The following is a 12,760-nucleotide window of genomic DNA, read 5'->3' on the forward strand; positions in this document are numbered from 1 at the left end:
AAAATACCATAAAGTAAAATCACTTAACTATACAACTAAAATTTCTACTGTGTTTCTCATACCACATATTTGGTTTCTTGACTGAGATTGCAGACCAAGACACAGATTCACAGAATCAGAAAGGAATCAACGAATATAAATTCCAAATTGACAGATATCTCAGAAATAGAGTCTAATTGGTTTTCAAGCTGTTGAAGAAAACTACTCTTCTGATCCATCCCTTATCTAATGTGGTAAACTCCTCTATAGCATCCCTATAAATCTCTGCTTGACAAACTACAGGGACAGAAAATTTACTTAACCTTCCAAAATTCTAATTATTAGAAAGTTACCCTTACACAAAGTAAAAAATCTGCCTCCCTACACCTTCCTCCCGTTTCTTGCTCTTATTCTCTAGTTTCAAAGAAAATACTTTCAATTCCTCTTTTATTGGAAACTTCAAATATTTGAACACAGCTGTATCTTCCCTCAAGTTTTCTCTTCCAACTGTAAACAACCAGAGTTCCTCCAAATATCCCCTGGGCATCATCTCATTATATGGTATAACTGTATTAATTAGACCTGAGGGAAATAAAGGACACACACATTTAGCATTTCCCAAATACCAAATACTGCTAGTAACCTAAGAGAAATTACATTTATACTATCTAAAAAGTTTCCCTAATCAAATACATTAGGGAAATATATATTTATTTTTACCACAGAACTTCCCGAAGCCTTAATTGATTAGTCTTATATAAATAGTCTTATATCCCTATCTTGGATATAATCTGCAGCATTCCCTAATATATTTGATCATGGAATCTTTTTCTGTGAAACACACAATACCTTGTAGTATACAAGTGCTCTGAAGTACAGGTTGGGAAGTGATGGACTAATTGTTTTCATTCATTTTTTCAGATTCTTTACGCTCCAGTAAAGCCACTTCTAACTTGAAATGACCCTGAAGCATAAAAACATTTCACTATTCAACAAATTTCTGTGGGTCCACTATTAGTAAGCAAGAAATAGTCTCTACCTTTAATGAGCCTACTTAAGGGAGTCTTCTGGGGGGGGGGGGAGGTAAATGGTGGGTGAGCTGGAGGTAAAGGAAAGAAGCAGGGGAGGGATGATTACAGATGAGTAAACAGACAATCAAACTAAGCCAAGACCAGAATACACGGGATTGAGGGTGAAGTGGAGAAAAGGGGGAAAGGACACTGCTTATGAAAGTAACAGCAGATACAAAAGGCTGAAAAACAAAGTGAGCATGGAAGTGGAAGCACTCAGAAAAGGGGTATGATCATGAAGAATCTTATAAGAACAGGCTACAAAGTTTACATTTTATTAAAAAGTTTAAGCGAGAGTGCTCTATAATTTAGAAAGATCTCAAAAACTGAACTGTGGGAAAACAGATAGCTTTTATTTGCTTATTTGTTTTAGGAGGTGGTGTGCAGGGTAGAGACGATATAAATTCAGGAAAATATCAATCCAGAAAGATGGGAGTAACCTGAAGGCAGAGGTGGTACCAAGAGAAGTGGGGAGATTTGAGATATGTTTAGGAAACAAATAATAAAACTTAGGGACTGGCTGACTGAGCAAAGGGAAAGCATCAAGAAGAACTGAGGCACTGACTTAGGCAACTGAGTAGATGCCAATGACAATACATCAGGAAGAAAAAGACCTGGGCTCAATCCTCAACTCTACTACTTAAGACAAGGAGACCATGATTCTGGTCAAGTTCTTTAAACAATGACTCTCAAATTCCTCGTCTGTAATAAAGGGTTGAACTGGCTATCTTACAGTTTTAAAAACAGGAAACATTATACAGGGCTTCCCTGGTGGCACAGTGGTTAAGAATCCACCTGCCAATGCAGGGGACACGGGTTCGACCCCTGGTCCAGGAAGATCCCACATGCCGTAGAGCAACTAAGCCCATGCGCCACAACTACTGATCCTATGCTCTAGAGCCCACAAGCCACAACTACTGAGCCCACATGCTACAACTACTGAAGCCCGCGTGCCTAGAGCCCCTGCTCCACAACAAGAAAAGCCACCGCAATGAGAACCCTGCACACCACAACGAAGAGTAGCCCCTGCTCGCCACAACTAGAGAAAGCCCGCGCGCAGCAACAAAGACCCAATGCAGCCAAAAATATATAAATTAATAATAATTAAAAAAAGAAAACATTATACAAAGCTAAAATACCTTTATTTTCACTTCTGTCATGACATTTGGGGAACCAAGGTCAGTTTCAATTTCTCCTTTTTCCTTTTCCCCAAACATAATAGTCTTATTAATGATTCTACCTTTCTACATCTCAAACCTGCTCCCTATCTCTCCCAATTTCTCTATGATATCATTGCCACCTTCTCACTTCAGAAAAACAGGTATGGATACTCTCCTGTAACCAAACCAATCTTTAAAAAAAAAAATACTGCTTTCATGTCACTTCCCAGTTCATAAATATCTTTGATGGCTCCAAATACTTATATAAACTCATCTAGATTTCTTACCCTAGCCAAAGAGTCCCAATATTCAATTTCAACCTAACTCTCCAATCCTTCCCTCTTACTTCTGCACTGAAATGCTTGATTCAAGTCATTCTGGCCTGTTCACTATCCACTAAGCATACCCAGTCTACAACCTATCTGGGCTTTTATTCAAGCGCTCCAGTTTACTGTTTTCTGCCATTTGAATCATATTCATCTTTTAATGTTGGGTCAATAAAAGCCCTTAAAGTCTCTGAGATACCTTTCCAATGATTCCAGCAACATCTTTTTCCTTGGAATGCCCACAGTATTCATATTATCTATATCACTCATTTATCAGGTAAAAGCTCTGCACCTGTGTTTTATGCATATCCTCCACATCACAGACAAATGAAATCACAAAAAGTTTTGATGCAATTGGTACTATTTTTAAAAATCCAAGAGGACAAAAGTAAATATATGCAAAAAATGTTTTTCATCCCACTTCGCAAATATAGTCATTCTTGATTTAGGCATGTAGAAGTAGATTTCCTTATTAGAGCATTGGCTGTTACACAGTACTATCCAATAAAAATATAAAATGAGCCACATAATTTCAAATTTTCTATTAGTTCATTCATAAAAGTAAAAAAAAAGGCCAAAATTTATTTTAACAATTTATGTTATGTAGCACTATATATCTCAATGTTATTTCAACATACTATCAGCATTTAAAATTTCAGACTTTTACTTGACATTTTACTTATTTTTTTAATTTATAACTCAATTAAAATTATACATCATTGACATATGACAGTATTACTTTCAGATGTACAACATAATGATTTAATATTTGTATACACTGCAAAATGATCACCACAATAAGTCTAGTTACACCCACCACCATACATAGTTACAAATTGTTTTTCTTATGAGAACTTTTAAGCTCTCCTTGCTTAGCAACTTTCAAATATGCAGTACACTATTATTTTTTTTTCTTTTTTTTTTTAGTACACTATTATTAACTGTAGTCACCATTCTGTATATTACCTCCCCATGACTTATTTATTTTATAACTGAAAGTTTGTACCTTTTGACCGTCTTCATCCATTGTACACTTTTGGGGTGATACCTAGTATTCAAAACATATCATTTTACCCTTACAGCATATCTCAATTCACCCTAGCCATATTTCAAGTGCTCAAGGGCCACATATGGCTACTGGCTACTGTGCTGGATCACATAGAGCTAGCACATTTAAAACTAAAATTTAGAACTCACAGTTTACTAACAATTTACTTAATTTTTTTTTTTTTTGGTGATACAACTGACATATAACACTATATTTAGTTTCAGGTGTACAACATAATGACTTGATATTTGTAAATACTGCAAAATGATCACCACAATATGTCTAGTTAACATCCAATTTACTTATATTTTTTTGTTACAAATAGAACTGACAGGCTAATAACCTTATGGACACTTGTAGCTCTTAATATTTTGCCAGTCAATAAGAAGCAGACAAAAACTTCAATAGAAAAGTTAAATTGAAAATATTATAATTCCCATACTTTGCATTCTCTAAACAGTGCAGTCTATACCTGCACTTTTCAAAACAGCAGCCATTAGCTACATGTGACTACTTAGCACTTGATATGTGCTAATAAAACTAAGGAACTAGACTTTTAATTTTACTAATTTTTAATTAACTTAAATAGCCACATGTGGTAAGTGGCTAGGGTTTGGGGCAGTGCAGCTATAAAATATCAATCATATTTTTAAACACATGACCATTTTCTATAACACGCACTGACGATCTATAAATTCACTTATTTATCACCTGAAACATTTCCTAAATAATTTCATTTCGAGAACATTAGGTAATTATTAACTTCCTTCTAAGAATTATCTATTAACCAATTTCATGTCATTCTGAAAAATACAGGTTTTGTCCCAATTGAACCAAGATCTCTACCTTTTCACATGACAGATTTGATATATAACCTTTAACAGACACGTTTCTTTCACAAGGCCTCAAGAAGGTGAAAGGTTCTGAAGCAGAAGAAAAGGTCAGGTGCTGTGTGAATTCATGAAGGGCCTGCCAAAATGATGCAGGTATGAAACAGCAGTAAGTGGTTAGGATCCCAGAATGTATTACTGATCCAATCACCCAAAGATGTTCTATAGTTTTACATTTTTCTAAGCATCTTTCCAGCACCAAGCCTTAAGAATGCTGCTGCTTCTGAAATTCTAGTTTTATTATATACAATTCTCTTTTTAATGGTAGAAATTTACAGCTGGTCATAATAACTAAATTACATAATTCCTCTCATTTCTCAATGAAGTCTTTTACTTAAACTTCCTCTACGGTTGTAAGCAGCGATACACTTAGAGTCACAAAACAGTTGATTTTATGTAGGCCATTGATAAAAGAACACTGATTTCAGATACAGGGATTTAAGTATAAGCTTACAAAAAGATTTTACTTACTGCCAGTTTCTACAAACTCTGCTGGGGGAGCACAGTTTTAACCATAATGACACTGGTCCCACAGACCACTTGATCCTTGAAGTAACTAGTATGTTTTTATATACCTTATCTGCAAAAAGTTCATTTAATCAATCACCTTAAAGTTTTCAGAAAAGCAAGAAAAAAAAAAGCCTCAAGACTATGAACTAAAACTTTGGTCATTATCTGAAAAGCTACAGTTTATAGATGCGAGATGCCAGGTAAGTGTAATATAAATCACTAAGCTCAGCTTTCCATTATTACCATAATGGAAAAAAAAATCCAAGAATAGTTGTTATGTAAGCAGGCAAACCAAGGGGTTTCTAATGCTCCATTTAGGTTTTGGGTTTCATTTAGAATCATACTGCTGTTCCCATATAGGTAAAGAAACACACCAAACATGGCTCAGATTATTTCAGAACCAAAGCCGTGAAAACATCTCTGCTACAAAGAAAGTAATCAGTGTACTACTATAAACATCAGTATGGCTGGAGGCTCGAATAACCAGCATTCAGCACCTCTTCCTGAAGGAGAAGGTAGATGTTTATGGGGAGGAAAGACCTCTAGGTAAGATGATGTGAGCCACCCTCACATCAGTCAGTCTTTAAAGGGTTACTCTTTCCTTATATGTACTTGAAAAACAGCATCCTGGCAGAGGGAATCCGAGGTACTTGAGGCAATGGCTTCCAATAACATACGCCTCCAACTCTAATCAGATAATTATATTTCCCTTCTCTCTTTTCTCTCTACTCAATTTAATAATCATGGGAGGGGTGGGGGGATGGGTAGGGAAGGAAGGAAAGAGAGACCCAAAACAAATTTTAAAAGAAAGAAATAATGATATCATGGTATTTAAGGAAGAGGAGGGATTTTTTTCCCTCAACATCTTTTCCTCCAATAATTTTAAATCTAGTGAAAGGTTGAAAGACTAGTACACCCTTCACCTAAATGCACCAATTGCTAACATTTTAGGTAAACATTTTTACACAGGATAAAACCATCAGCGAAAGGCTCTCTAATAAAAAAAAGAATGAAAAGCAGCAGCCAACCAAGCCAAGGAAGGGAAGAATATGCCAGGCACAAGGAAATGCCTGTAGAGAAGACCTGAGGCAGATAAAAGCTTCCATTGTGGCAGGAAAGAGAAAATGGTAAAAGATGCCACTGAAGAAGTAAGCAAAGGTCATATCTTATAAAGCCTTGAGGTCCGTGTAAAGAGTTTTGATTATATTTTGAGTGTAATGAGAAATCAAGGGAGGAATTTAGGAAAGTTTCCTGATCTAAGTTTTGAAAAGATCATTCTTTGTCTAGGCTCTGCTTCATAATAACCTAAGCAGCAGAGGACAGATGGAGTTACAGATGAAACAAAATTACAAAATTTCACTGAATCTAGGTGATGAGCATGTGAAACTGCATTATACAGCTTTCTAATTTTGTATAAGTGGGGAATACAACTAGACTAACTAGGAGGCTAGTGCCATACTTCAGGCAAGAGATAATGATGGCTTGGACTAAGGTGGTAGCAGTGGAGATTTAGAGAAGTACCCTCAAGGAAAACTGCAAAATCTAGGAAATTTCAAAATTTCTAAAATATTTTCTAACAAGCACCTTCACCAATCTCAATCTGAGAAAGTAACTGCTATATATCTGTCTTCTATGTGATTCCTATTGATTTGTTCATTTTTAAAAGCAGAAACCACAACTTTTCGTTTGATTAGTCATGATTTTGAAAGGCAACATATACACATAGACATTTAATAATAAAGTTAAATAAATTTATGTGTACCATGTCTTATTTCTCATACTCTTCATCATTTCAAATGTTCATACTGCACTTAAAAGCCTGCACTTAATATTTCAACTAAGTATTCTTTTTTTTTTTTTTTTTTTTTTTTGCGGTACTTGGGCCTCTTACTGTTGTGGTCTCTCCCGTTGCAGAGCACAGGCTCCGAACGTGCAGGCTCAGCGGCCATGGCTCACGGGCCCAGCTGCTCTGCGGCATGTGGGATCCTCCCAGACCGGGGCACGAACCCATGTCCCCTGCATGGGCAGGTGGACTCTCAACCACTGCGCCACCAGGGAAGCCCAACTAAGTATTCTTTAAAACTGCGTTACATGTATATTATGAAAAGCACTAGAAAGAGTCAAGAGAAAGAGGTGCAAACCTCAATTTTCTCATCCATAAATGGAGTTGTACCAGATGATCTAAAGTCTTCCAGCTCTAATATTCAATGTCCAAGTCTAAGTATTGAGGCAGGTATTTATTTGCCTTAGAATAACACAGAAGTCGTCATAGGATTTAGCATTTTTGAACTGAAAGCACACTCTCTGATAAACTAGAAAACTTAGCAACTAAGATGTGATGTCAATTGCTCAAGGTCGAAGAGAGCCCAAGCAAGATCCCAGACCTCTGGCCTTCCAATCCAAGGCTCTTCCTAATGTTTCTTAAAGTACCAAATGGATGGAGGAATAGTTCAGAAGACCTGACTTATGAATCAAGCCACCCTTTCGGCATAGCTCAGTATCTGGGTTTTTATCTTTAACCTTGGGTTGTTCCTGCCTATGCACTCTGAGGCATTAACCACTTCTAAAATGTAATCCAGCTTTCTGTAACAACGGAAAGACTACTCCTCCTCCCAATCCATTCTTTCTTTTTTCAACAGCTTTATTGAAAAGTAATTTACATACCATACACTTCATCCTTTTAAAGTACACAAATCAATGGGTTTTGGTATGTTTTATGATTAATGTTTAAATTGTGGTAAAATACAAATAACATAAAATTTGTCATCTTAACCATTTTAAGTGTAAAATTCAGTGGCATTAATAACATTCACAAAGTTGTGCAACCATGACTGCTGTTGCTGTTTTCCTATCCACTTCCATAGTTAAAAGTTTTGAAACAGTCACTTCACTTCCAAATTGCTTTCTGGAAAATTTACAATTATAAAAGTAAAGTCCACTACAGTATATATTCTCCGTGGGAGCAATACTGCACCCAAGAGGGCAAAAACTGATCCTTGAGGAGGGCAAAAAATCTCAGATATGGTTTACAGTTCTCAGCAACTTAACCGCCCTACCTGACAAAATCTTACCCCTTAGTATTTAAATTCTCTTGCTAGGGAGAAATTAATTTTAAATTAAAGTTTTCTCTTTAGGAGTGTGATCATGGGAAAAAGAAAAAATAAGGTTGAGAAACACTGTGCTTTAGAATTCAAAAGCAAACACTGTTACTCAAAATGTAAAGCACCATCTTTAGACAATGCTCAACCTGCAAAAGAGGCTGTATCCACTGAAACCAAAGCCAAGCTGCAAACTGCCTTGCTACCCCACAAGAACTGATTTTATCCATAATGTTAAACACAATAATGGGAAAAATTATGTTACAATTTTAATATTTAAATAAAGCAGAAAACCAAGCATGCTAGCTAAAAAATTGTTTTAAATTTATCCCCAATACTGATAATTAAGAGAGAGTAAGAACTAAGTATAAAACAGGAAAAGAGAAAGAAAATAAAGGTAGGCTCTTTGACATCATATAGTCTTAACTACCTTTACAGTCTCACTTTGTAATTACCTATCATCTATCTCCTCTTCTTCCTCTCTGCCACCCTCAGATGTAAGCTCCAAGGTAAGGGTCAGATCTATCTGCCTTTTTCATTGTTGTATTCCCTCCACCAAGCACAGTTCCTGGCTCATTCAACTATTTGATGAACTAGAATGGGACAAGAAAATAAAGGAGAAGGAAAGCAACAGGGAGAGATGGAGTGAGGAAATTTTTAAAGTTCTCAGACAGCTAGAAAAAAAGAAAGTTCCTTTAGGTGTGAAAGAAAAATTATCTGAAAAGTATGTAGGAAAGTGATGAGGGAGATGAGATGAAAAAGATGGCAAAAGTAGCTTTAGAATTTCAGTTCACTGTGTGAGCCATCTGGTGACAGCACTAACCCAAAACAACTTATTGGCAGGGTTTTATTTCCCCTTTTCTCTCCCTTTTGAGGAAAGGGATGGAACATGTGAATGCTCCCATGGACATTTGTATACAGGAGTCAATAATGAAGTCCACAAGTTTAATTAAATAAATACCTATATAGTGATTTCCTAACACCAGGCCTCTATAAAGTGCTAGATTTCTATCCCCATCATGTATGTTCCGTGGTATTTAAAAACTTAAAAGCACACTAAAAGATGCCTTTATGATTCAATACCACGATTTTAGGTGTTAGGAAATCAGTTTGATGTTTCTTGTAAAGACCATTCTGCAGATCTATGAACTTAAATTAAAAGAATTATATCTCTTGGGACTTCCCTGGTGGCGTAGTGGTTAAGGATCCGCCTGCCAATGCAGGGGACACAGGTTCAAGCCCTGGTCCGGGAAGTTCCCACATACTGCGGAGCAACTAAAGCACGTGTGCCACAACTACTGAGCCCACGAGCCACAACTACCGAGCCTGCGTGTCCTAGAGCCCGTGCTCCACAACGAGAAGCCACCACAATGAGAAGCCCACACACCACAACGAAGAGTAGCCCCTGCTCACTGCAACTAGAGAAGGCCCATGTGCAGCAAGGAAGACCCAACGCAGCCAAAAACAAAATAAATAAGATAAATAAATTGAAAAAAATAACTATTTCTTTATGAAATTTATGTCATCTTTATTCCTTGCTAACAAGTGATCATACTTTTCTTTCAATCAACATTCATTTGACAAGCAGAGATAACGATATAAGTAACATACCATGTCATCTTACAGTTTCCTAAAATCTTGGCAGAAAGCATAACAAATGAATTCACTGTAACTTCTACAGTTATTTCAATAAATGAGAAAATGTACATGAAAACACTTTATAAACCATAAAGCAATAAACAAACCAAAGTTACTGTTATTCACCACCAGATGGTGATCATGTCTTATTTAAAGCAAATGCTGACACCTTATTCAGGGGCCAGTCAACTGACTATTAAAAATTATTAATAAGCAAACCAGGTTGTCTGAATAAAATACTGGTGATTTAAGTATGTTCAATTGAAACATCAGCAAAACAATAAAAAACAGGTTCTGCCTGAAGATTTCTAAAGGAGCTGATCTGTTCTTATTAACATTTGATACAATTTAAAGAAAAAGACAACAGGGCATGTTTTCTGGCAGTCTTATATGGGTTATTTAACCATTCATACCACCTTGATCCACCCTAACGTGTTATTTTAAAGCAAATTCCAGATATCATGATTTCATCCACAAATATTTCACTGTGTATCTCTAAGGGATAAGGACTCTTTAAAAATAAGCATAATAATATTATTACCACCTAAAAACTAATAATTCTTTAATGTCACAGAATTTCCAGTCAATTAAACAATTTTAAAACATTTTCATTTAACCAAGAAATAAAACTGTATTTTTTTGTTACCTCTGTAGCAGATGCTGGCAGCACCTCACCTTTATCCCCTCAGCACTTATGATTCCAGTACAGGCCAACCTGCAAGCATGTGCAAGTCTTCACATGAGGGTTTTTTCTGACTACAGGGCAGGGGAGTTAAGCATTCCTGAGGGCATCCCTAAACCAGTAACTGAAAGAGCTCCTTAACCCCTTTGCTGGGATGAATCTGAGATATAATCTACACTGTCTTTCAGCTCAACAGAGGATTTAGTCCCAGTAGCCTATAAAATAACATACTTGAAAACACATCCCATATTGGCTTTTTTTCCCCCTTTCCAGTATCACTTCCCCTGCCCTTGTCAGTGTTTCCTGGCATCAGTTTCCAAATAAACTATTTGCACTCACATTTCTGTCTCAGGGTCTACTGCCTGGGGAATCCAACATAAGACAACCTCTTAATTTTGAATGAAAGCTATGGACATCCTAAGAAAATGTAAACATAAAAATTTCTGTAAATATGTTCAAAGAGTTTAGAGACAACCCAAAAGACATACAAATATCCCAGTTTAAAGAACCCTTTCTCCTACAGGTTCAGGATAGTCAAGATCTTAACGTGTTCCACTGAGATTGTTCAGTTATGTTGAAAAACTAACATCCCCACCGCTTACTCTTCATTGTTGGCAAAGAAGCATCATTATCTCAATCCTCAGTTCTTATCTGCGTAAGAATCTAACTGAAAGTACACCAACTGCAGGCTTACGTGCTACACTTTAAAGAAAAAAAAAATGTTCCTAGAAGGAATGGTTTACTAAGACTGGGTCCCTTGAAAAGCCACAAAATGTGATATTTATGAGTATTTTCATTTACATATGACTTTTTTTTAATATATATGACTTTCAATGGATATATTTTTTTAAACTGCTGCTGGCCTCAAAAAACAATTCAAGTAAGAGTAAAGGACTTGTGAAGATTTCTTTTGAAAAATCAACTTGGGGTGGGGGGTACTTCCCTGGTGGTCCAGTGGATAAAAATCGGCACTCCCAATGTAGAGGGCCCAGGTTCGATCCCTGGTCAGGGAACTAGATCCCACATGTATGTCGCAACTAAGAGTCTGCATGCTGCAGCTAAGAAGTCCACAGGCTGCAACTAAGAAGCCTGAATACTACAACTAAGAGCCTGCATGCTGCAACTAAACAGACCGCAAGGAAGATCCCACGCGCCACAACTAAGACCTGGTACAGCCTAAATAAATAAATAAATATTAAAAAAAAAAAAGAAAGAAACCAAAAAGAAAAATCAACTTGGGGCGGTCATACTAATAGTATGATAAAGTCCCCTCTAGCTAACACACACTCCTCCTCTACCCTTCTGAAAAAAGTTCTATGCACTCAGTTTCCATTTTCTCACCTGTCCCATTTGCTCCAAACCCACCACAATCTGACTTCCATTAGTTAAATTAAATGGATGCTTTAGTCTTTGCCTTAACTTGGCAGCATATGACAGCAGTGATCACAACTTCATTTTTGAAACTTGGCCACCCTGTGACACCACTTTTTTGATTTCTCCTCTTATTTCTTTGCCCTGTTTTGGATTCATTTGCAGGCCCACTTCTGCCCTTTCCTTGAAAGCTGGTTCTATTTTAGGACTTCATTTCTTTTGTTCCTAAGATATCTCATCCATCCCTTCATTTCAACTTAAATATGTTGTCTCACTCTACTGGTTATGGATATGTTCAAGTAATAGAAAACCTTACCAGAGTGGCTTCACAAATATAATGGGTTACTTTTTCTCATACAGACTTCTCTAGAAGTCCAGACTAATGAGTTGCTAGTTTTGGTTTAATGGCTCAACAAATCCACCATATTCAACTTCATGGAATACCCAAACATTCCATGCTGTTTCTAGTCTTTGTACCTTAGCATGTGCAGCTCTCTCTATCATCAACCCACCTCTATTCATCCTCAGAGTTGTTTGGTTGTCACTCCTTAGGAAATCATTCTTTTATCCATTCTTTGATTATTCTTTTTTCTTATCAGGATTAAGTGCCCCTGCTGGATATTCCAAAATGATTTTGCTTATACATCTCACTGTATCATAAATGCCTGTCTGATCACCTCTATCCCACATTAAATAGGCCTTTATCTTCAGCACCTAGGACAGTGCCTACTGCATACCATACATTCAATAAGCACTTATTGAATGAATAGATGATGTGGCCTTTAAAAAAATCTATTTTATTAGAGAAATGCTAATCAAAAACTACAATGAGGTACCACCTCACACCAGTCAGAATGGTCATCATTAAAAAGTCTACAAATAATAAATGCTGGAGAGGGTGTGGGGAAAAGGGAACCCTCCTACACTGTTCGTGGGAATGTTAATTGGTACAGCCACTGTGGAAAACAGTACGGAGGTTCTTCAAAAA

General features: G+C 36.6%; 1 protein-coding gene across 2 annotated transcripts in view; it reads right to left on the reverse strand.

Moving 5' to 3' along the window:
- The window catches only part of RSF1 (remodeling and spacing factor 1), a 169,909-nt gene that overhangs the window by 126,634 nt on the left and 30,515 nt on the right, over positions 1–12,760 (reverse strand). The gene's annotated exons all lie outside the window — the stretch shown is intronic.

The sequence above is a fragment of the Delphinapterus leucas genome, chromosome 7, assembly GCF_059928025.1.
Source record: "Delphinapterus leucas isolate spDelLeu-1000000601 "Yukka" chromosome 7, BTC_Dleu_Yukka2, whole genome shotgun sequence".
NCBI lineage: Eukaryota > Metazoa > Chordata > Mammalia > Artiodactyla > Monodontidae > Delphinapterus > Delphinapterus leucas.